The 22806-nt window shown below is 38.0% G+C and overlaps 1 pseudogene; it reads right to left on the bottom strand.

Moving 5' to 3' along the window:
• Positions 1 to 13959: 13959 nt before the first annotated feature.
• Positions 13960 to 22806, bottom strand: part of LOC122754708 — a 57203-nt pseudogene continuing 48356 nt past the window's right edge.

The raw sequence follows: 22806 nt of genomic DNA, 5'->3' as shown, positions 1-22806 counted from the left end.
GGACCAAATTATACTATGCATTATGAGAATTTATTGATATGCAAAGGGAAATCTATCAAGCTACCTCTTTCACCAGGGTCCAAGTTTTTTTTTTTTTCATTAAGAAGAAAAATAAGAAAGATTAAGTTCTGTATTGGTTAATAGGAACTTAATACCTCCAATACTGGTGACTAAATTTGTCATTCCTTCATGCCTCTTCCTGCCAAGCCCCAACTTACTAAAACAACTCCACCAGATTTTATTTTTGCCAAGCTTTACTATCACGAGGCTCATACAGAAGTATATTGCTAAATGCTTAATAGCTCTCTCTCTCACAATGCATGTATAACACACTTTTAAGTTATTAGGCTTTACTAACACTTTCATAAACAAAACAATAAATTAAGCCCTGATTTGTAGTGTATTTCCGAGAAATATGAATGCTCACACTGAAATTTTAACAAAGATCATGTTGGTTTAAGCTGGGTCCAGCACATGTCTGAGTACATAAATCAATATGGATCATAAAAAGGAATACAATTCAGTTTTCATTTAGACAAATTATACAACCACAGAACTATAATTCTAAAGCTAAAAGAAACTTAAATACCATCTATTACAGGATGTCATCCTAGCACCCTCTCCATCCATTTATTCTTTTTTTTTTTTTTTTTAGTGAGGCAGTTGGGGTTACATGACTTGCCCAGGGTCACACAGCTATTAAGTGTTAAGTGTCTGAGGCCGGATTTGAACCCAGGTACTCCTGACTCCAGGGCCGGTGCTCTATCCACTGCGCCACCTAGCTGCCCCCATTTATTCTTTATATATCTTGTAATATATATACTTAATTTTTCTCATGGTATACTTGTCCCTTATTAGTAAGTATCTGAGCCATGTTTGAACTCCTGAAGATGTATCTTCCTGACTCTAGGCCTATGGCCTAGTGCTCTGTCCACTACACCAACTTGCTGCACCCCCCCCCCCAATAATTCCTACTCCTTAGCTAGTCATGCTGTTGTACTGAAAATGAGACCAATTCTAGGTATATAAAAGGGACTACAAATGTCATAAGTTCATGCATTCATTGGGAACTCCTCAAAGTCAATGATTATCTTGCACCTTTCTTTGTATTTTCAATGCTTGGCATAGTGTCTGGCACATAGTAGGCATTATTAAATGCTTATTGATATAGATCTGAAAAGGAATCTTAGAGATCATCATTTATGCAAGCTTCTTCATTATATAGATGAGGAACCTGAGGCCCAAAGAGGTTATATGACTTGTACAAGCTCTCCCTGAGAATATGCAAAAGAGCCAGACTATAAACTCTATTCCTCTGGCACAAGATCAAACATTCTATCTACTGTTTTCCAGTCATTACTTATTGTACTAAAGAATATATTGATCATCACAACTTAGAACAGCTATTCATGAGGAAGAAAGAAAAGGATGGCACCCATGAATATGGGAGAGTGGCATTTTATGTTTGATATAAACCAAATAGTTGCAAAGAAATTGACATGTTTGGAATGGTGCCAAATGTATTGTCCCCAAACATCTCCACACTGTGATGATAGAAATAATAATGAATAAAACTTATTAAGTATCTACTCTGTGCAAGACAGTGTGCTAAGCTCTGGCATACCAAAAAAAAAAAAAAAAAAGTAAAAATAGTATCCTCCCTCAAGAAGCTTATAATGTAATCGGAGAAACAGCATGCAAACAAATACATAAAAAGCCATCTAAATGCAAAAAAAATAGGAAATAATTAACAAGGGAATGCACTGGAATTAAGCGAGGTTGGGGAAGGGTCTTGAAGGATATCTGTTGTCCAAATTCCTTTTCTAAAATTCTATTATGCAGGGTTAGACCATAATCTTTTGTTGTTATTTAGTCATTTTCATTTGAGTCTAGTTCTTCATGGCTCATTTGGTGTCTTTATAGCAAAGATACTTGAGTGATTTGCCATTTCTTTCTCCCATTCATTTCTTTCTTTTTTTTTTTTTTTTTTAGTGACGCAATTGGGGTTAAGTGACTTGCCCAGGGTCACACAGCTAGTAAGTGTTAAGTGTCTGAGGCTGGATTTGAACTCAGGTACTCCTGACTCCAGGGCCAGTGCTCTATCCACTGTGCCACCTAGCTGCCCCCCATTCATTTCATAGATGAGGAAACTGAGTCAAACATGGTTGACTAACTTGCCAAGACAGCTAATCGTTGTCTGGGGCCAATCTTAAACTCAGAAACATGAGTCTTCCTAACTTCAGGCTCAGAACTCTATTCACTGTGCCACCTAACTGCCCTTGTATGATCTTTAGTACTTTTTAATTTTACTATAAATTTGCCTACATTTTGCAGACAAGAAAACTGAAGCAGAGAGAGTTTAAATAAGTTGTTTAAGAACAAATATGTATTTATGAAATGGCTGTATAAGCAGTTGAATATCTGGAACTAGATTCCAAGTCTCTTGATTGCCAATTCATTGTATTTTACACCACACTATGCTGCCTCTGAGATCAAGGCCACATAGTAGAGATAGCTGGAAAGTTGCCAAAAATGGGAGAAGAATAGCACTGAAAGGAGTGAAAAAGAGCCAAAGACATACTGCCTGACATACTCTCAATTTCCCCAGGATTTCCCCACAATTAGTGCATTTAGATATTTTATAACATTCAAAGTAGCCTAATTTTAAAGCCTCATTTCCTTAAAGAGAGATGCAGGGATGTTAGATGAGACCAACTTGGAGTTACAGGAAGTATGAGGCCAGTACAACTGGGGGTCATTAGCAATTTTCAAGTGCTATAAAGAATAGCAGGAAGCAGCTGGCACTGAGAGTTTTTATGGCTGCACATGACATCTCCATAAGAGAAATTCAGATAAGGGAAATTTATATGGGTTTGTTTTAAAATTTGGGTACCAAGTCAACATGGACTTATTAAGCACCTACTTTACTGAAAGCCTGACAGTACCAAGGGTAATATGGGAGGTAAAAGACTAGTTGTTAATGTTTTTCTTGATGTTTCCCACCAATTTTGTACAGTGGTATTAAGTATATGATGTAGGTTAAAAGCCTGACTTTAAAAAAAACAAGGAAAAGGGGACAGGTTACTTTTTCGTAACCCCTTGCTCCATGTGAGAAAATGTCCCTCCCATATACTTTACAATTAGTGATTTTCTTCAGCAGTCCAGTGATATGTACATTTTTTGTAGGATCATGTCTTCCACTGACATAGCTCACCATCCTCTACTCCCATGAATTATAGGGCCTCTCTGATTTAGTAGCTACAACTAAAGTTCATCCCTTGGAAGCCACCCCACCCCATGTCAAGCACCTCTGATCCTAGCTAGGTTGATCCAGTAGCCATTGACAAGCCTGTACTCAAAGTCTTTCTAGTTTGTCTGAACCTTGTAAGAGTTTGTCCTCCATTGAAATAGTGTTTGAGAATCCTGGGGTTTCTTCCATGGGGGAATGAAAAATCCATGGAGTGTGATATTTGCAGCAAAACCAATTTTGACTTCTGATAAGGAGAAAGTAAGTGATTATAGCTATCTACAAGTGGAATAGGTTTCCTCTGGAGGTAGTGGTTTTTCTATCACTCGAAATCTCCACTTAAAGATAGGTAAGGGGCGGCTAGGTGGCGCAGTGGATAAAGCACCGGCCCTGGATTCAGGAGTACCTGAGTTCAAATCCGGCCTCAGACATTTGACACTTACTAGCTGTGTGACCCTGGGCAAGTCACTTAACCCCCATTGCCCTGAAAAAAACAAAACAAAACAAAAAAAGATAGGTAAAACAAGGGGCAGCTAAGTGGTGCAGTGGATAGAGCACTGGCCCTGGATTCAGGAGGCCCTGAGTTCAAATCTGGCCTCAGACACTTAACACTTACTAGCTGTTTGACCCTGGGCAAGTCACTTAACCCCAATTGCCTCACCAAAAAAAAAAAAAAAAAAGATAAGTAAAACCCTGGTTAGATATATTATAAAGAGGATTCTGGTATCACGAGATCCAAAATCAACAGAAAGTTACTACTTTTAGAACAAATGTGCTTTTTGGGGAAATATATATATATATATATGCAAATATGAAATATCTATACACACACATGAAAAACTGGTAAATGGTTTTATGTTTGGTTTATGCCAAATATAAACGAGACATCTTGACATAGTAAGTAGAGAGTCAGTCTTAAAGCTAGAAAGACAGGTTTTGGCTATAAAACAATCAGTAAATTATTAAAGTACTCAGCAACTCCAAGCAACTCTAAAGTTATAAGCCACTAAACCCTTACAACCCATGTGTATATGTCAGGAATTCTTCCACTGATTAAATCCAGGGCCCCCTCCAAAAAAAAGTAATATCATTTTGAGGTTAGAATTAGACTTACAACTAAATTTTACTGATTCCAACTATATAATGTATTTCTGTATCTTGTATAATAATATATTTATTTCACATAGTTCCTAAGCAACAGATTAAATGTACCTCACCTCAGACCTTAAAGACACTGGATAAATGGAATAGCTACTTTTTCAAAATAGTAGTTCTCCTGTCTATGCAATAAAATGTTAAGGGATTGAGACATGAGGTTCATAAAGTCTGTGAAATATTCTCTTTAAAATTAGCATTTCCATCATTCTACCCCTAATGTGGACCCAGAACCCTACTTTTCAATAATATTCATTTCTTTTTCCATGTAAGAAATTCAGCATACACACATGGGCATTATTAGAAGGCTTTCTCTGCAAATTAATGTTGTCATTTCCTACTGGAAAAAATGCAAATTAAAATCCCTTAATGCTAGTGCCTTCCCTCTGTTGATTCTCTAATTTATTCTCTATAGAGCTTATTTGTACATAGTTGATTGCATGTTGTTTCTCACATTAGATTATAAGCTCCTTGAGAGCAAAAACCTTCTTTTACCTTTCTTTGTATCTCCAATGTTTAGCATGGTGCCTGCCACATAGTAGGTGCTTAAAATGCTTATTAACCAAATGAAAAATATCTACAGATTATTTAGTCTGTTGATTCAAACACCAAATTCTATCGGGGTAACATTTTCATTCTCATACAAAAATATTATTTCATATTCATAATTTCCCTCAGAATTACTATACAGCATTATTATAACTAAACAATAGTTTTGTCTAATTTCAGCTTCAATCTCAACATTTTCTCTCTCTTCCCTGTTAATAATAATTTATTTTTCTCTACCCTTTATTATCTGTAAAGAAATTTTTCCACATATATACTGTGAGCATTAAAAATTCTCTCAACCTTCAAAGTCTATCTTCTTATTGAGTATAGACTGTCAAGTTTAAGGCAGCAAGAAATTTATAAGGTGAAAGGAGAAGTCTATGGAATTATGTAGATACATCCCATTTAAAGGAAAACTACTAAGTAGAAATTTACATTCCAGGAAATAGAAAAAAAATTGTGTTTATAACATCCCTGTGCAAGTCCAGGCACCCCCTTAATTAAATACAGAACTGTAGCTGAAGCCAAATCAATAGCGGCAAACACCCTTTAATGTGGTCTGTGTCCAAATGGCCCTTAGTTAAACAGATAGACAATTAGCTCTATTTACAATGGGAAACAAAGGGCTAAACATTAGCACAGCTAATAACTTTTAGCTTATAACTTCTGGTCTCAAAAGAATAGTCATTTGGAATATCTTGGTAGCTCAAAAGTCATAAACATGCATGTGTGTGTATATATATATATTTATATATACACATACATATATATTATATATTTTAACATAACATTTTATGTTTTGTGACATTTAAATTTTACTATTAAATTTGTCCAAAAAAATGAATATTGAGAAAAGAATTTCAAGTGTTCTTACCTGAGATTTTTATTACAGCTTAGAGATGGTTTTTCCCATATAAGAATATATCTGCAAAAATAAAATGGAAATGACTAGTAAATATGAGTAAATTTTCACCCAATTTACTTATATCCAGATTTGCAGGAACATGTCTACTCTAAAATGCAAGGCTTATATATTAGGAAATAATTTTCTATTTGTAAAACCCACAGTGTGATGACAAGAGTTGCTGAGAGACAATCTAAGACATCCTATTAGATACTACTTTCCCCTCCCCTTTAATCTGTCCCATCAAGACCAGAAAGTTTGTTTTGCTTACAGATATTTCTTCCTTGGTATTAGCTTCTTTTTTAATGCCACCTCTCCCAGTCCCTGCTTTTTTCTCCTTGAGCTTGATGTAGTTTACCATCAAACCCTACTTACATTTCAAATAATAGTGAGAGGTTAAGCTATTGCCCATCCCTCCCCCTACTCTTCCCTGCACATTTGTATATTCTTCCTGCATCCCCATAATGAGAATTGGCAAATTCTATTCCTTTATTCCTCTTTTCTATACTAGGATATTCCTTCTGTCTACTTTTCCCTGAAAAACAAAACAAACAAAAACAAACCAGAATTAACTCTCTCCCAGGACTTCAATTTTTCTTTTTTTAAATTCCTTGTCCCATCAGTCAGTTTATCTTAGTGGCTTCCATTTTGGAGAGTGACCCAGGCCAGTCAATCTAAAAATCCCTCCTGTTTCTGCTTCTGACTTTCTGGAATTTGCTACCATTCCTCAGGTGCCTCTCAAACTGGAATTTCTTTCAGAACCTTGGTCCTACTAAGCCTAGAATGTCTATCTTTTACAGTAGACTTCTTATGATGAAAGAGGAATATCTATTCACTGTGCTGGCTTTCTCCCATTAAAGATTTGGGGAGGGGTTCTATGTTTAGGAGAGGCCCATAATGGAAAATTTTTGTTTCCCTCTTGGCTCTGCTTCTGACTTACAGGATATAGATATCAAACTCCCACACAGATATCATCCACCCATATACACCTTTCAGCTCCCAATTTTTTATCTTTCCCAATAGAATGCAAGCTCCATGAGACTTGGGACTACATTTCTTTTTTTTTTTTCCTTTGCAACAAACATTTATTTTATTTTTTCCAGTTATATGTAAGGGTAGTTTTCAACATTCATTTTCATAAGATTTAGAGTTCCAAATTCCCCCCCCCTTTCCTCCCCCCTCCACAAGACATCAACCAGGTTATATATGAACAATCCACAAGTGCTCTTTTTATCATTTCTTTCTATAGGGGTGCATAGTAAGCTTCCTCATTAGTCCCTTGGGATTGTCCTGGATCACTGTATTGCTGAGAGTAGTTAAGTCATTCACAATTGCTCATTGAACAATACTGCTGGCCCTATGCACAATGTCCTCCCAGTTCTGCTCACTTCACTGTACTTCAGTTGATATGAGTCTTTCCAGGTTTTTCTGGTATCATCCTGTTTGTCATTTCATGTAGCACAATACCATTCCACTACAATCATATACCACAGCTTCTTCAGTCATTCCTCAATTGATTTACTCTATTATCTATCTTCTTTTACCCTATCCCTCTTCAAAAGGGATTTGCTTCCATCTGTCCCCTCCTCCAAATGCCCTCCCTTCTTTTGCCCCTCTCTCTTTATCCCCTTCCCCTCTTATTTTCCTGCAGGTTTGGAGAGATTACTCCACCCCATTGATTTTGTATGTTACTCCCTCTTTTAGCCAATTCTGATGAGACTGAGGTCTTAGAGCCAATTTCTGATGAGTATTAGGCTCATTTACTGCCCAAATTAAATGGATTACTCCACCCAATTGTGTGTGTGTGTGTGTGTGTTAATCTCTCCTTGAGGCAACTCTGATGAGTTTAAGATCTTTGAGCCTATTCTGATGAGTATAAAGTTCATTTACTGCCCTGCTCCTCCCCCATCTCTTCCCTCACTCCATGCTACCTATGCCCTTCCCCCTCCACCAGTACACCCCCCTCACACCTCAATTTATCCCTAAAGATGTCATCATGGCCAGCTAGGTGACACAGTGGACAAAGCATCCACCCAGGATCCAGGGGGATCCCAGCAAAAACCTGGCCTCGGTTACAAGACAGTCACCCACTGCATGACCAGAGGCATGTCCCCCAACTCCAATTTTTTTATGATTCTCTAGAGTCTTGTATTTGAAAATCAAATTTGCCATTCAGTTCAGGTTTTTTCATTATGAATAACTGAAAGTCCTCTTTTTCATTGAAGTCCCATTTTTTCCTGAAATATTATAATAAGTTTTGGATATGTGATTCTTAGTTGTAATCCCAATCCCTTTGCCCTCTGGAATATCATATTCCATGCCCTCCAGTCCTTTAATGTATAAGCTTCTAGATATTGTGCTATGCTTGCTGGTGTTCCACAGTACTTGAATTATTTCCTTTTTGGCAACTTGCAATATTTTCTCCTTGACCTGAGAGCTCTGGAAATTGGCTATAATATTGTAGGTGTTTTCCTTTTGGGATCTCTTTCAGGAGGTGATAAGTGGTTTCCTTCAATTCCTATTTTACCTTCTGCTTCTAGAATATCAGGGCAATTTTCCCTGACAATTTCTTGGAAGACAATGTCTAAGCTCTTTCCTTCATCATGGTTTTCAGGTAGACCAATAATTTTCAAATTATTTCTCCTGGACCTATTTTCCAGGTCAGCAGTTTTTCCAAGAAGATATTTCACATAGCCATCTATTTTTTATTCATTTGTATTTCCTTTATTGTGTCTTGGTTTCTCATAAACTCACTAGCTTCCATTTGTTCAATTCTAATTTTTAGGCAATTATTTTCATCAGAGAGCTTTTGTACCTCCTTTTCAATTTGGCCAATTTGGCTTTACAAGCTGTTGCTTTTTTATCCTGTCTTTCCTGCATCACCCTCATTTCTCTTTCCATTATTTCCTCTACCTCTCTGACTTTATCTTCAAAGTCCTTTTTGAGAGCCTCTATGGCCTCAGACCAATTCATATATTTCTTGAAAGCTTTAGATAGAGGGGCCCTGACATTGACATGTTACTCTGAGGATGCACTTCAATCTTCCTTGTCACGAAACAAACTTTCTATGGTCCTCACCTTTCTGTGTCTGCTCATCTTGCCTTTTTTTACTTGACTTTTGGTTCCTTAACATGGGGCACTCTTTCCAGGCTTCACTATACCAAGCTTCATAAGGCCCCGGGTGGTATGATTTAAGGAGGAACAGGTTCTTCACTCACCTGGCCTATTCCTTGGTCTGTAGATGACCCCAGACCAATTTGCTAATCAACCAGCTTTGTATGTTGTGGTTGTCAGCTCTGATGATCCTGTGCCCCTCCCTGACCTGAGCCACTGCTACTCAAGCCTACCTCCTGGTTCACAGCAGGAGTGAAAAACCCAAGTTTTGCCTCAGCACCAGCAGAGACCCCTGTAATCTCCCCCCTACCAAAGGCTCAGCCCTCTCACCAGACTGTGAGCTTAGTTCCAGACAACACTGGCACTGCAGCTGATTCAGAGGTTCTGGGGGTCTCTTTCTCTTGAGAGGCCTTCCTGGGACTGGATCTATGTCAGGGTGACTGTGGGGTTGGGCTTCACTCCTGTCTCGGCATAGCAGCTCCCTCCTTCTGACCTTCCAAGATGTCCTTGGTTGGAAGATGATTTCAGGATGTTCTATGGGTTTTATTGCTCCAGGAATAGTCCTGTGGCATTATTTGGATTTTTTGGAGTGATTGTGTCATGAGTTCGAGAGCTCACTGCCTTTCAAGAAACAGACTATCTAGCCTAAAGCTCCAGCCTGGTCTGGTTCTTCTTCAAGTCCTCCACTATGAGCCTGCTTCAGACATGAACTGCTAGACTACATTTCTTTTTGCCTGTATTTGTATCTCTGTCACTTAACCTACTGCCTTGAACTTAGTAAAGGTTTCTCAATTCTGACTTCTCCTTACCTTGCCCCAATTCCTTTTGAAGACATTAAGATTCTGAAGGGACACATTTATTTTCTCCCACTGGAATGTTAGAACTACATTATTTTATAGTTCTTTCCAATTACTCAATTAAATTGATTTCTCTTGACTTTTTTATTTATATTTCAAGGTTTCAATTCAGTTCTTGTTTTTGAACAGAAATGATTAAAACTCTTCTATTCCACTAAACATCCATAAAAAACAACAACTACCTCATAGGGTGATATTCAGCTTTCCAGGATAAGTTATTTTTGGTTGTAAACTACATTTCTTTTTTACCATTTGGAACATTGTATTTCAAGATTTCCTCTCATTTGGGGGGGTTAACAGGTCTTATATGATCTTCATGATTTTTCCATGGTACTTAAACTGCTTCTTTCTGGATTTTCTCAGTTATTTTTCATTGATTTGAGAACTTTGGACTTAACTATGACTTTCCTGGTACTTCTCCCATATGGCTTGCTTTAAGGATATTATTGGTGGAGCCTTTATTTCTCTGTTTTACTTTGCCTTTCTAATAGATTTGAGCAATTCTTATTTATATCTTGAAATATAGTGTCCGGGTTTTTGTTTAGTGTTTTTTTTTAAGAAAACCCTTTTTTAAAAATATTTTAAATATGTCACAAAGGAACATACACTGCAGTTTGAATGGTAAAAAGATACATGTTTATAACATCTTATAAAAACTACCATTTAAAATTTCTTGTCTATTTGTTACTCTCCTGCTACTTCTCCCCCCACCACCTAAGAACAAAATAAGTACATTATTTAAAGCATGATGGGAATGATGAAAATTAAAGTTCAAGGCATGTAGAGAATGGTGGAAAGAGGGAGCTGGGAACAAAGGGCCAAAGAGACTCTACTCGCCCTGTAGCCCCCAAGCCAAGGAACATTATCAGTAGCTAAACAGCTGTTGTGGGCTGGTGAGGGGCTGCATTTTACCCTTAGATGCTGAAGTGGACAAAAATAGGAAAGGGAGGAGATGGAGGAGATATAGGAATGTGTATAAATGCTTTGTAGATATACCAACTCACCCATAAACTGCCTCATCTCCCCTTTCTCCCAGCTGTAGTATCTGTAGCACAGAGAAGGGCAGTGAGGATTCAATCCAGGAGTCCTTGCAATCTTCTGTGGTTTCTTCTATTAGGTGAGGATCCTAGGCCTGGATGGGTAGGTGTGTACCACTCCTCCTTCCATCCACCCACCACTTCCTCTAAAACCTTAGCACCCATGGCAACAGAATTAGTCACATTAGTGGCTAGAAGTAGTTCTGGTTGTGAGCTGTCCTGGCCTAGTCCCTTATTACTTGCTTATTAGTTCCTTCCCCATTCTTTCTGCTGCTCTGGCTAAAACTGAAGAAGCAGTCTGACTTAGAGCACACACATCAGCATATAACCCATTCATATGATTTACAACACTTTCTCCCAGCTCCATAGAAAACCTGATCCCCCATGCCCAAAAAATTAGCCTTGCAAGGCAAAGGAGTAGGGTGGGAAGAAGCCTTCCCAGTTAAGAGCTGTTTGAGGTTTATCTTTCTAAATCCATCTTTGCTTCTCATAAGACTCCTCATTCTTGACATGTAAGGAAATTCTAGACCTCAGGAACTGCTTACCTCCATGATACCCAGGAAGTTAGGTAACATTCATTAAGACTCCAACTCCCAAGAATCATTTACTGCACATAATGGGGAGATGCATAGAATTCAGACCAGGGAAAATGAATGTGAAAATAAAACTGGGAAAACTTGAGCAATGTGTCAAATACTGCTAGTGTAGAATCTGAAAGTCAAGCATTCCTTTCTGGTTTCACTGACTATTCACACTTTTGACAAGCAGGATTCCTTCTTTCTTTCTTTTTTCTTTTTATTTTTGAAAGGCAATGGGGGTTAAATGACTTGCCCAGGCTCACACAGCTACTAAGTGTCAAGTGTCTGAGACCGGATTTGAACTCAGGTCCTCTTGAATCCAGGGCTGGTGCTTTATCCACTGCACCACTAAGCTGCCCCTCCTTCTTTCTTTTACCAAGTTTAATGACTAAATAGACCACAATTCTGGGGAGGGGGCGGGGTAGGGCATTGAGGGTTAAGTAACTTGCCCAGGGTCACACAGCTAGTAAGTGTCAAGTGTCTGAGGCCAGATTTGAACTCAGGTCCTCCTGATTCCAGGGCCAGTGCTTTATCCACTGTGCCACCTAGCTGGCCCGAGAACATAAATTCTTAGAGATTCCTTCCTCCTAGTCCGTTTAAAATCTAGTCTTACCTCCTACTATCCTACCATACTCCCAAGACACAGATAAGTGATCCAACTTTCCCAGAGTGACTAAGATGGGAGATAGGGATAAAGACATTGCTGCACCTTTCATAAAGATCCTTGAGTAAAGGAGTAATTTCATTAAAAATGGACATTGTTCAAGAATCCCTAGCTTTCAGTTTGGGCAAGAAATACCAAAGTTCCCAGTTTTTTTTAATGACAAAATCCTTAATATACAAATCCCCTGAAAATACTCAGATGCTACTCAGTTTCCCAAGAACACTAGGTTTGGGAGAGACAATTTGTCATTACTGTATATTCCACAATATTCACATAGGTGTTAACACACACACACACACACACACACACACACACACATACTTGTAATCTCCTAACAAACTTTAGGGCATTGGGACATGGGGATTGGAGTATTAATTAAACTAAGTCCACTTGGCTCTATCTGTCATTACACCTATCCACTTCACCCCACCCACAATTCTGGGCTGTGAGGGTCATTAAGGAGGGAATAAGATCTTTTCATTCTTTCATTATGAGGAAGCAACCTTCTTTATCTCCAAACAGTGATAGGACTTAGGTGGGTAAGTACAGGGGAAGACTTCTTCCCTCTTAGGAGTGAGATAATGGGTAAAACCAGTTTCCTTTACCTCTTTAGTAGGTTATTACCTAAATTAAGTCTCATCTTTTATTTTATTTTAATTAAATCTAATCTTAACATAAAGCAGTTGGTTGAATTCCCAAGAGGGCACAGTGATGATCTGCTTTTTGGCACCCAGAACTTCTAACCCATCTCTTTTTTTTGTGTGTGTGTGGGGCAATGGGGGTTAAGTGACTTGCCCAGGGTCACACAGCTAGTGTCAAGTGTCTGAGGCTGAATTTGAACTCAGGTCCTCCTGAATCCAGGGTGGTGCTTTATCCACTGAGCCACCTAGCTGCCCCACCCATCTACTTTTATTTGAAGTTTTGTGGCTATGAGGGAAGGAAATCAGAAAATTAAGTTATATAGAAGTAACCCTCAAGGTTGAAGATCCCCAAGAAGGTGGGGGGTGGGGCTTATCACTGGCCCTCTTTCCACTGATTCCTCCAAAGAGAATTTGACCCAGCCCCATCAAGTCATACACACTGCATAAGCATGTATGGGTACAACTCTCGCTACTCCACTGGAGGAAAGTAAATACCTATTCACTCTTATTTGCATCTAACTGCCCCTATCTTCCAGGAAACTCTTCCTTTAGTCCATGGTAAGCTCAGCTCCTGGCATTTTGGCTCCCCATCTGCATCAAAGAAGAAGGTAAGGTACAAAGCGTATAAACAATGAAGGTGAAATGCAACCAGAATGCTATCTGTGGGGAATGACCACTAAAATCATGGTCCCTCTTTTGTCCTGGGGTACAATGTATTCAGGTTATTTATGTTCACATTTCACCTGGTGAAATTACTTTTAGATTAAATGCACATATGCACACACATGCATATATGTTGTGCACACATATATATTCATATCTATATATACAACGGTCCACATATACATATACATTCACACACCTTTCCAGTTTCCATTCCATGTGGAGTTCATGGCTCTGTGATGCACTTTTCTGTGTTGGCGCTATATCATGAGTCCCTTTCCATGGCTTAATCAAAGGTTGAAATGTTGGTCAACCCTCCCAGGAATTGCTGGAGAAATCCCTCCAGCTCCTCAAATTTCAGATTATTTACTGAGCTATGGCTCTGGTGCTCCCTCCCCTGATGTAGGTTATGTTTCTGACTCTCTTCCTCCATGATGGGAAGAAACAAAAGGCACATGGAAGTGTGGGAGGTGGCAGTATAATAATAACCAGAGGGAGCAGCATCTTCAGCAAACTCTTCTGATCCTTCCCACAGCCCTGGGCCCCATGCCTAGAGGGAAAGTTGCCCATTCAGGGGTTTGTGGTAACAACCTTGGCTCATCCATTTGTGTTTGAGCAAATTATCTGCCCAGCTCTGCTGCCATCATTCACACTGGTAGTGTTTCTCCCCAACCTGCACCTGTTGTGGCACTCCGAATAATACTTCTAGATGAATCACATATCACATGCATCACATTCAAATGTCTTTGTCCCTGTGTGAATGAGGATGTGACTCTTGAGGTGATAACTACTTCTTAAGGCTCCCAAATACTGCTCACAAGTAAAGTTTTTTTCAAGGCTCTTTCCTTGAAAGGGGCCATTCATCTCCACAACTACCAATTTTTAACCTTTTTTTTGGTATAAGAGCTTCAACTGCCATGCTGTTGTCATCTTTTCTGTTTTGTGACTTTTCTCCAATAATTTGTTGACCCTGGCCAGAGCACTTCAGCATCTCTGGGCTGCCATTTGCTCCACCTTCCCTACCAGTTTGCTGGCAATCTGACTAAGCATCATTTTCATACTGACTTCTGTGGAGACCAAACTCACTCCTGCAAGAGTCTAAGAGACTCACATGAATCATGTTGCCCAATTCATTTAAGAGGATAGTGTGTATTCCTTTGGTTACTGTGTATTCCAGGGGAACTATGAATATTTCATTTTGGCCTCCTCATCCCATGCCCTTGCTGACATACTCAGAGGCCTTTGGCTGCTACTGAAATTCAGTACCCTCCAAAGGAAAAATGATATCCCAACAATTGGGCTCTTTAACTTCAGTCATAATATTCTGATGGGCTCCTGTCTGTGCTCAAGGTAGAATAAAAACCTGCCAATCTTAGGTGTCCAGCTCCAGTCTCTGGAGAAGGTTTTAAGTCTGTCTCAGAAACCAATAACTGCAGGGTTCAGCCTCTAACAATATCCCTGTATGATAGAACCCCTCCCTCAGTGCTCTCTCTCTGGTGTCAACCTTGCTACACGCCCAGAAGGAAAGAGACATGTTTACAAACCTCAGCCAGGGGCCTGTTTCTCCCCCTGCCCCTGGGTTGTTTTCTTTTTAAATCAAATTTTTCAGAGTCCAGTGATTTTTAAATTATCTCCCCTAACCTGTTTTCTAGGTCAGATGTTTTTGATATCAGATACCCTAGTTTGTCTCCTTTTTTGTCAGTCTTTTTATTTTGTTCTCATATCTCTTGATGTCTCATGAAGTCATTCGAGGGGGTGGATAGGGGAACAGTCTATTTTGGTTTTCAAGATGTGCTGCTAGGATTAGGTTTGGGCAGTTTCTCTTCTAAGTTATTTATTCTTCTATTTTTTCCTACAGAGCTTTTATTTTATTAAAAATATTTTGCTTCATTTCTTTTAAGTATTCTTGTAATTCTTATGGGAAATATTTTTTTTCTTTGAGCCTTGGCTTCCAGTTTTTACATAGTTGTTCATACCTTTTGGGGGGGGGTCTATAAATCTGTTAATTTTTTAAAAAAAATTCTGATTAGTGGTTTGGGGGTTTGGGGGAGGTTGTGGGGCTATGGGTTTTTGTTGTTATTATTGTTGTTGTTTGTAATATTTTTTTGTTTTTTCTCATTATTCCACCTTTAGTTCCTGAATGGTTTTTGTTCCCTTTAAAGCTTAGAATGTGGTCATAGGCTGCAAATAGTCTCCCTCTAGGTTACAAATCTTCTTGTACTGGATTTCACTTCTTGCAGTTAGGTCCCTATGGATCAATGGCATTCAGAAAGTCGGACTCTCAGGTCCTTCTCTTGAAGCATCTAACAATGTGTTAAGAAATTTAGATCCAGGGGTGGAGCCAAGATGGTGGAGAGGAAGCAGCAAGCTGCCTGAGCTCTCCTTCTGTTCCCTCAAAAAGAACATTAAATCAAGCCTCTGGACAGATGCTGAAACTACAGAACCTGCAAAGGGACAGAGAGACACAGTCCTCCAACCAGAGATAATTTAGAAGACTTCAGGAAAAGGTTGGTCTGACTCGGGCAAAAGGGAGGCCCAGTGCAGGGCAGCAACCCAGCGACGAGGGGGTCGGGGCAAGTCAGCAGGAGCTACAGGCCACAGCCGAACAACTGAGGCCCCTGGAACCTGGTTCAAAAATCTGGTGGCCAAGAAGGACAGTGGAAAAACCTACCTGCACCAGTTGGGAGGGCCACGAATGGGTCAGGCGGGAATGGACGCAGGGATCGGGCGCCTGGCTAGCAGAGCCCACTCAGACAGGAAGTGCAGGGTGGGGGATCTCCACTCACCATAAAGACCTCAGAGTAAAAAGCCAGTCACACAGCACCTATACCCCTGCACAAGAAGCCCAAAACAGGGACCCTGGTGCCCCCAGAGCAGACCTCAACTTAAAAAATAAATAAATAAGCTGCAATAATGAGTAAGAAGCAAAAAAAGAGCCCTCTCCATTGAATAACCCAGGAACTCTATGAACACAACTACCAAACACTCTTCTCACAAATCAAATCAGATCTAAATAATTGGAAAGATATCAATCGCTCATGGATAAGCAGAGCTAATATAGTAAAAATGACAATACTGCCTAAATTAATTTACTTATTCAGTGCCATACCAATCAGACTACCTAAAAATTATTTTATACAGCTAGAAAAAATAATAACAAAATTCATCTGGAAAAACAAAAAATCAAGAATATACAGGGAAATGATGAAAAAAAAATTCACAGGAAGGTGGGTTAGCGGTACCAAACCTGGAACTCTACTATAAAGCGGCAGTCATCAAAACTATCTGGTACTGGCTAAAAAATAGAGTGGTAGATCGATGGAATATGCTAGGCTCAGGAAATGCAGTAGTAAATGACACTAGTAATGTAGTGTTTGATAAACCCCAAGACTCCAGCTTCTGGGATAGGAATTCAGTATTTGACAAAAACTGCTGGGAAAACTGTAAGACAATATGGCAGAAATTAGGCATAGACCAACATCTTACACCTTATACTAAAATATGGTCAAAATGGATACACAATTTAGACATAAGAGGTGATACCATAGGTAAATTAGGAGAGAAAGGAATAGTCTACCTATCAGATCTTTGGAAAGGAAAACAGTTTATGACCAAACAAAAGATAGGGTATATTATAAAATGCAAAATGGATGATTTTGATTATATTAAATTAAAAAATTTTTGTACAAACAGAAGCAATGCATCCAAATTTAGAAGGGAGGTAGAAAGCTGGGAAACAATTTTTGTGGCCAATACTTCTGATAAAGGCCTCATCTCTAAAATATATAGGGAACTAAATCAAATTTATAACAATCCAAGTCATTCCCCAATTGAGAAATGGTCAAAGGATATGAACAGACAGTTTTCTGATGAAGAAACCAAAGCTATCTATTCCCATATGAAAAAATGCTCTAAATCTCTAATGATTAGAGAGATGCAAATTAAAACAACTCTGAGGTACCATCTGACACCTATCAGATTGGCTAAAATGACAAAAAAGGAAGATAATAAATGTTGGAGAAGCTGTGGGAAAATTGGAACACTAATTCATTGTTGGTGGAGCTGTGAACTGATCCAATCATTCTGGAGAACAATTTGGAATTATGCCCAAAGGGCTATAAAGCTGTGCATACCCTTTGACCCAGCAATACCACTTTTGGGTCTTTTTCCCAAAGAAATCATGGAAAGGGGAAAGGGACCCACATGTACAAAAATATTTATAGCTGCTCTTTACATGGTAGCAAGGAATTGGAAGTTGAGGGGGTGCCCATCAATTGGGGAATGGCTGGACAAGTTGTGGTATATGAATACAATGGAATACTATTGTGCTGTAAGAAATGATGAGCAGGAGGAGTTCAGAGAAACCTGGAGGGTCTTGCATGAGCTGATGATGAGTGAGATGAGCAGAACCAGAAGAACATTGTACACAGTATCATCAATATTGAGTGTTGATCTACTGTGATGGACTATATTCTTCTCACCAATGCAATGGTACAGAAGAGTTCCAGGGAACTCATGATAGAAGAGGATCTCCAAATCCAAGAAAAATAAAAAAGAACTGTGGAGTATAGATGCTGAATGAACCATACTATTTCTTTTGTTTGTGGTACTGTTTTTTTTTTCTATTTTGAGGTTTTTCATCATTACTCTGATATTTTCTTTTACAACTGGACTAATTCAGAAATAAGATTAATGTTTTTATGTGTATATATATATGTGTGTATAAATATATATATATATATATATGTATATAGATATATAGATATAACCTATATCAGATTACCTGCTATCTAGGGGAGGGGGGAGGGAGGGGAGGGAGGGAGAAAAATCTCAAATTGTAAAGCTTGTATAAACAAAAGTTGAGAACTATCTTTACATGTAACAGAATAAATATAATACCTTATATGTAAAAAAAAAAAAGAAAAAGAAATTTAGATCCCCTAGTCTACTCACTGTCTTATTGCACTGGTCATTCCTTATTTCACCACAGTTCTCAGGGCTTTTAATTCCCTACCTTGAGGCTGTCTTGAGAAAGCAATACTTTCTTGTTCCCAGTTATAAAACATAGTTAACAACAAATATCTCTTGTCTATCTCTGCTCAGTTTAGGAGGCTGACCTGAATTGCCACTGGCTTTGCTGGCATCCCTCTTTCCTATTGTCAACATGCTTCTAGCTGACTTCTCATCACCTACTTATGAGGGACTATTCTGTTCACAATTATTTACAGGAAAAAAGATTTTGCCCCCTTGGTGCTTCCTGGAATTTAATAAGTGATTCATGGTTGTTGACTTAACATTAGGATAAATGAAGAATGGTTTCAAGTAGTAGCTCCCTTAGCACCTCTCCTATATTCAGCCCTATCCTCTTTCTATCCTGTTTCCCCCTTCTAATGCCTTCCATTGTTAAACTCACCTTTATCCTAGAGCTACTATTCTCATTTTCCTGGTTGTTCTTTCCAATGCTGATGGCTTCTCTCATATGTTTCTCTTTCTTCCTCCCACCACTAACAACAGGCTAAGAAGGACTAAGGATAATCTTTGCTCACCACCATACCTTCAAAAACTTTTCCCCCCTCCCTTCCTGTTATGACCTAGTTAGTTAGTTGCCTCCCCTTTGAGATTCACTAAATATCAACCTATCTAGATCAAAGTTCAGTACCTCACTTGGAATCTCCATCACCCCACATATTCTCCTTATCCTTGATGATTTTGGTATTCACCTATTTTAATGAAAGAAGGGGAAGAAGAGGCTCTTAGTTCAAGAGAGAGTTGTATCCCTGAGGGGCAGAATAGCTTTTGGTCACAAGTAATCACAGAGAATGAGGAAAAGTGTCATTTCTGGTCCCAAGGGAGCAGGGACACTAAGGGCAAGTACTGATTGCAACCCAAAAGAATTAGAACCCCTTCTTGGATAAGGACCAGAGTACAGATCAGGAGAGAAGTGACCAACCACATCACACCAATGATCATACAACCATGGAAGTACCAAAAACTAAATTCATGGTACTAGCACTGCAAAAGAGCCTTAAGCTTAAGATAGTATGCCTCTACCATTCCATGACAGAAATAGGCCCTTATTTAAAATAAAATTCAAAATAAATAAATAAGGTGGAATTGAATAAACAATTAAAAAAAAACAGAAAACGTATAGTTGCTATAGTCACAGGGAAGAGCAAGTCACAAACGCAGAAGAAGACAATGAAGTCAAAACAGCAACAAATAAAACCAAAAAGAAAAAAAAAATGTGAATAGGATGTAAGTCCAAAAAGAATTCCTGGAAAAGCTAAAATAATTGTCAAAATCAGATAAGAGTGGTACCAGGTAAAAAATAAGTAAAGAAATGAAAGCAGAGGAAGGAATTTAGGAAAAAGATGTTAACAGTTTGGTAAAAGAGACACAAAAATACTGAAGGAAATAACACTTTTTTAAAAATGGGCGAACAGAAGAAAAGGAACAAAAATTCACTGTTTAAAACAATTCCTAAAAAGTATGTTTGCAAGTAGAAAAAAATGCAAAAGCTCACTGAAGAAAATCCTTAAAAATTAGAATTGGGCAAGTGGATGCCAATGACTTCATGAAGCAGCAAGAAACAATTTAAAAATTAAAACAGAAGAAAATGTAAAATAACTTATCAGAAAAAAACAATTGACCAAGAAAAGAGATCAATGACAGATAATTTAAGTATTATTATACTACCTAAAAGCCATGATCAAAAAAGATCCTAGACATCACATTTCAAGAAATTATCAAGAAAAACTACCCTGATATCCTAGTATCAGAAAGTAATGTAGAAATTGACTAAGTCTACCAATAACCACCTTGAAAAGATCCTAAAGTTTAAAAATCCCATAAATATTATAATCAAATTAAAAAGCACCCCATTAAAAATACTTTAAGAAGTCAGAAAGAAACCATTCAAATATTATGGACCCAGAGTCAGGATCATATAATATTTAATAGGTCTCATGTTAAAGAAGTGAAGAATTTGGGATATTATATTTTGGAAGGCAAAAGATCTGCAATTACAACCAAGAATAACCTATTCATAACAATTGACTATAATCCTTCTAAGTATAAAAAAATGGATATTCAATAAAATAGATGAATTTTAGGCATTCCTGATTTAAAGTCCAGAGCTGAATAAAAAAAAATTACTTTTAAATACAAGATTCATGATAGGCATAAAAAGGTATACATGAAAGACAAATCATAGGGGACTCAATAAGCATAAACCATGTACCTCTTTCTATGGGAAGATGATACATGGAACTTCTAAGAACTTTTTCATTATTGGGGCAATTGGAAGGATTCTGCATTTTAAAAGGGTATGAGAATGAGCTGATTACATTGGAATTATTAAAAAAAATATGTGAGAAATAAGAATGCCCTGGAAGAAATGGGAAGGGAGAGGAATAATAAGAAAATGATCTCACATAAAAATACATGCAAGGAAAACGTTTCACAGAGGAAGGGAAAATGAAGAGGCAGGCTAAGTAATGCTTGATCCTCACTCACATCCAAATTGGGTCAAAGAGGGAAAATATTAAAAAAAAAACATATCAAATTGGTAATACAAATCTATCTTTCCCAACAAGGGAGAGTAAGGGGATGATGTAAAAGGGTGATAATAAAATGATGGGCCGATCAAAGAAGGTAGTGGTCAGAAGCAAAACAGACTTGAGAAGAGGAATAGGATAAAAAGAGAAAGAGAAAGAGAAAAAAAAGAAAATTAGGAGGAATGAAATGCATAGATAATAATTTTAACTGGATGTGAATGGCATGAACTTACTCATACAATGAAAGCAGATAGCAGAATGAAATAGAACCAGAATCCAATAATATGTTGTTTACAAGAAACACACCTGAAACAGAGAAACACACAGAGTTAAAAGCAGGGGCTGGAATAGAATCTATTATGCTTCACCTGAAGTTATAAAGGCAGGAATAACAATCATAATCTCAGAGAAACAAAAGCAAAAATAGAACTAATTAAAATAGATAAGCAAGGGGGCAGTTAGGTGGCACAGTGGATAGAGCACCAGCCCTGGATTCAGGAGTACCTGAGTTCAAATCTGGCCTCAGACACTTAACACTTACTAGCTGTGTGACCCTGGGCAAGTCACTTAACCCCAATTGACACACTAAAAAAAAAAATGGGTAAGCAGGAAACCTACATCTTCCTAAAAGAAACCATGAACAAGGAAGTAATATAAATATTAAACATATATGTTCCAATGGCATGGCAACAAAATTCTTAAAAGTTACATGAATTACAAGAAGAAATAGACAATAAAACCTATACTAGTGGTAGACCTCACTTTTCTTATTTAAGTGCTAGATAAATCTAAATATAAAATAACTAAGAACGAAGTCAAGGAGGCAAATAGATTGTAAGAAAAAGTTAGATATAATGAACCTCTGAAGAAAACTGAATAGGAATGAAAAGGAGTAATTCTTTTTCTGAGTTGTACATGGCACCTTCACAAAAATTGACCATATATTAGGACATAAAAACCTCAAAAGTAAATGCAGAAAAGCAAAAATTTTGAAATCCACCCTTTTCACACCATAACACAATAAAAATTACATTTAATAAAGGGCCATGGAAGCACTAATTTAAAATCCTTTGGAAACTAAATAAACTAATTCTACAGAGTGATTGGGTCAAAGTGCAAATCATAGAAATAATCAATAATTTCATTAAGAATGAAGAAAAAGGAGACAAATTTCCAAAATGTATGGAAGGCAGCCAAAGTAGTATTTAGGGGGAATGTTTATATCTCTAAATACACAAATCAACAATAGAGATAAAGAGTAGATCAAAACATTGGACATACAACTAAAAAAAGATTAGACAAAGTACAATTTTAAAATCCCCAATTAACAAAAAAATAGAAATCCTAGAAATCATAGGCAAGATTAATAAAATTGAAAGTAACACAAATACATACACATACACACAATTGAAATAACAAATAAATCTAAAAGCTGGTTTAAGGAAAAGCCACTAAATTTGATAAGACTCATTAAATTGATTTATAAAGGGGGTGGAGCCAAGATAGCAGAAGAAAGGCTGTGAATCCCCCAAGCTCCCAACAAACCCATCCACACACTCCAAAATAATGCCATAAGACAATCCCCAGAGCTGCCTAACCCACATAAGAACAGAGTGAGACTATTTTCCAGCCAAAGATGACAACTGGGATCACCTGTTGATTAGGCTGAGAGGGGTTGGTGGGGAAAGGGATCCAGCCAGGAACAGCCCACAACTCCAGGGCTTTGAAGTCCTCAGCACCAAAGGCTTCTTCTAAGGCTCAGCTCACAGTCTGGTGAGGGGGACTTTGAAGAGAAAGTAGGAGAGATAGAAGGAAGATTTATAGAGATGGAGGAAAGAATG

The sequence above is a fragment of the Dromiciops gliroides genome, chromosome 4 (genome assembly GCF_019393635.1).
Source record: "Dromiciops gliroides isolate mDroGli1 chromosome 4, mDroGli1.pri, whole genome shotgun sequence".
In the NCBI taxonomy this organism is placed as follows: domain Eukaryota; kingdom Metazoa; phylum Chordata; class Mammalia; order Microbiotheria; family Microbiotheriidae; genus Dromiciops; species Dromiciops gliroides.
This window is presented reverse-complemented; position numbering and strand designations above follow the sequence as displayed.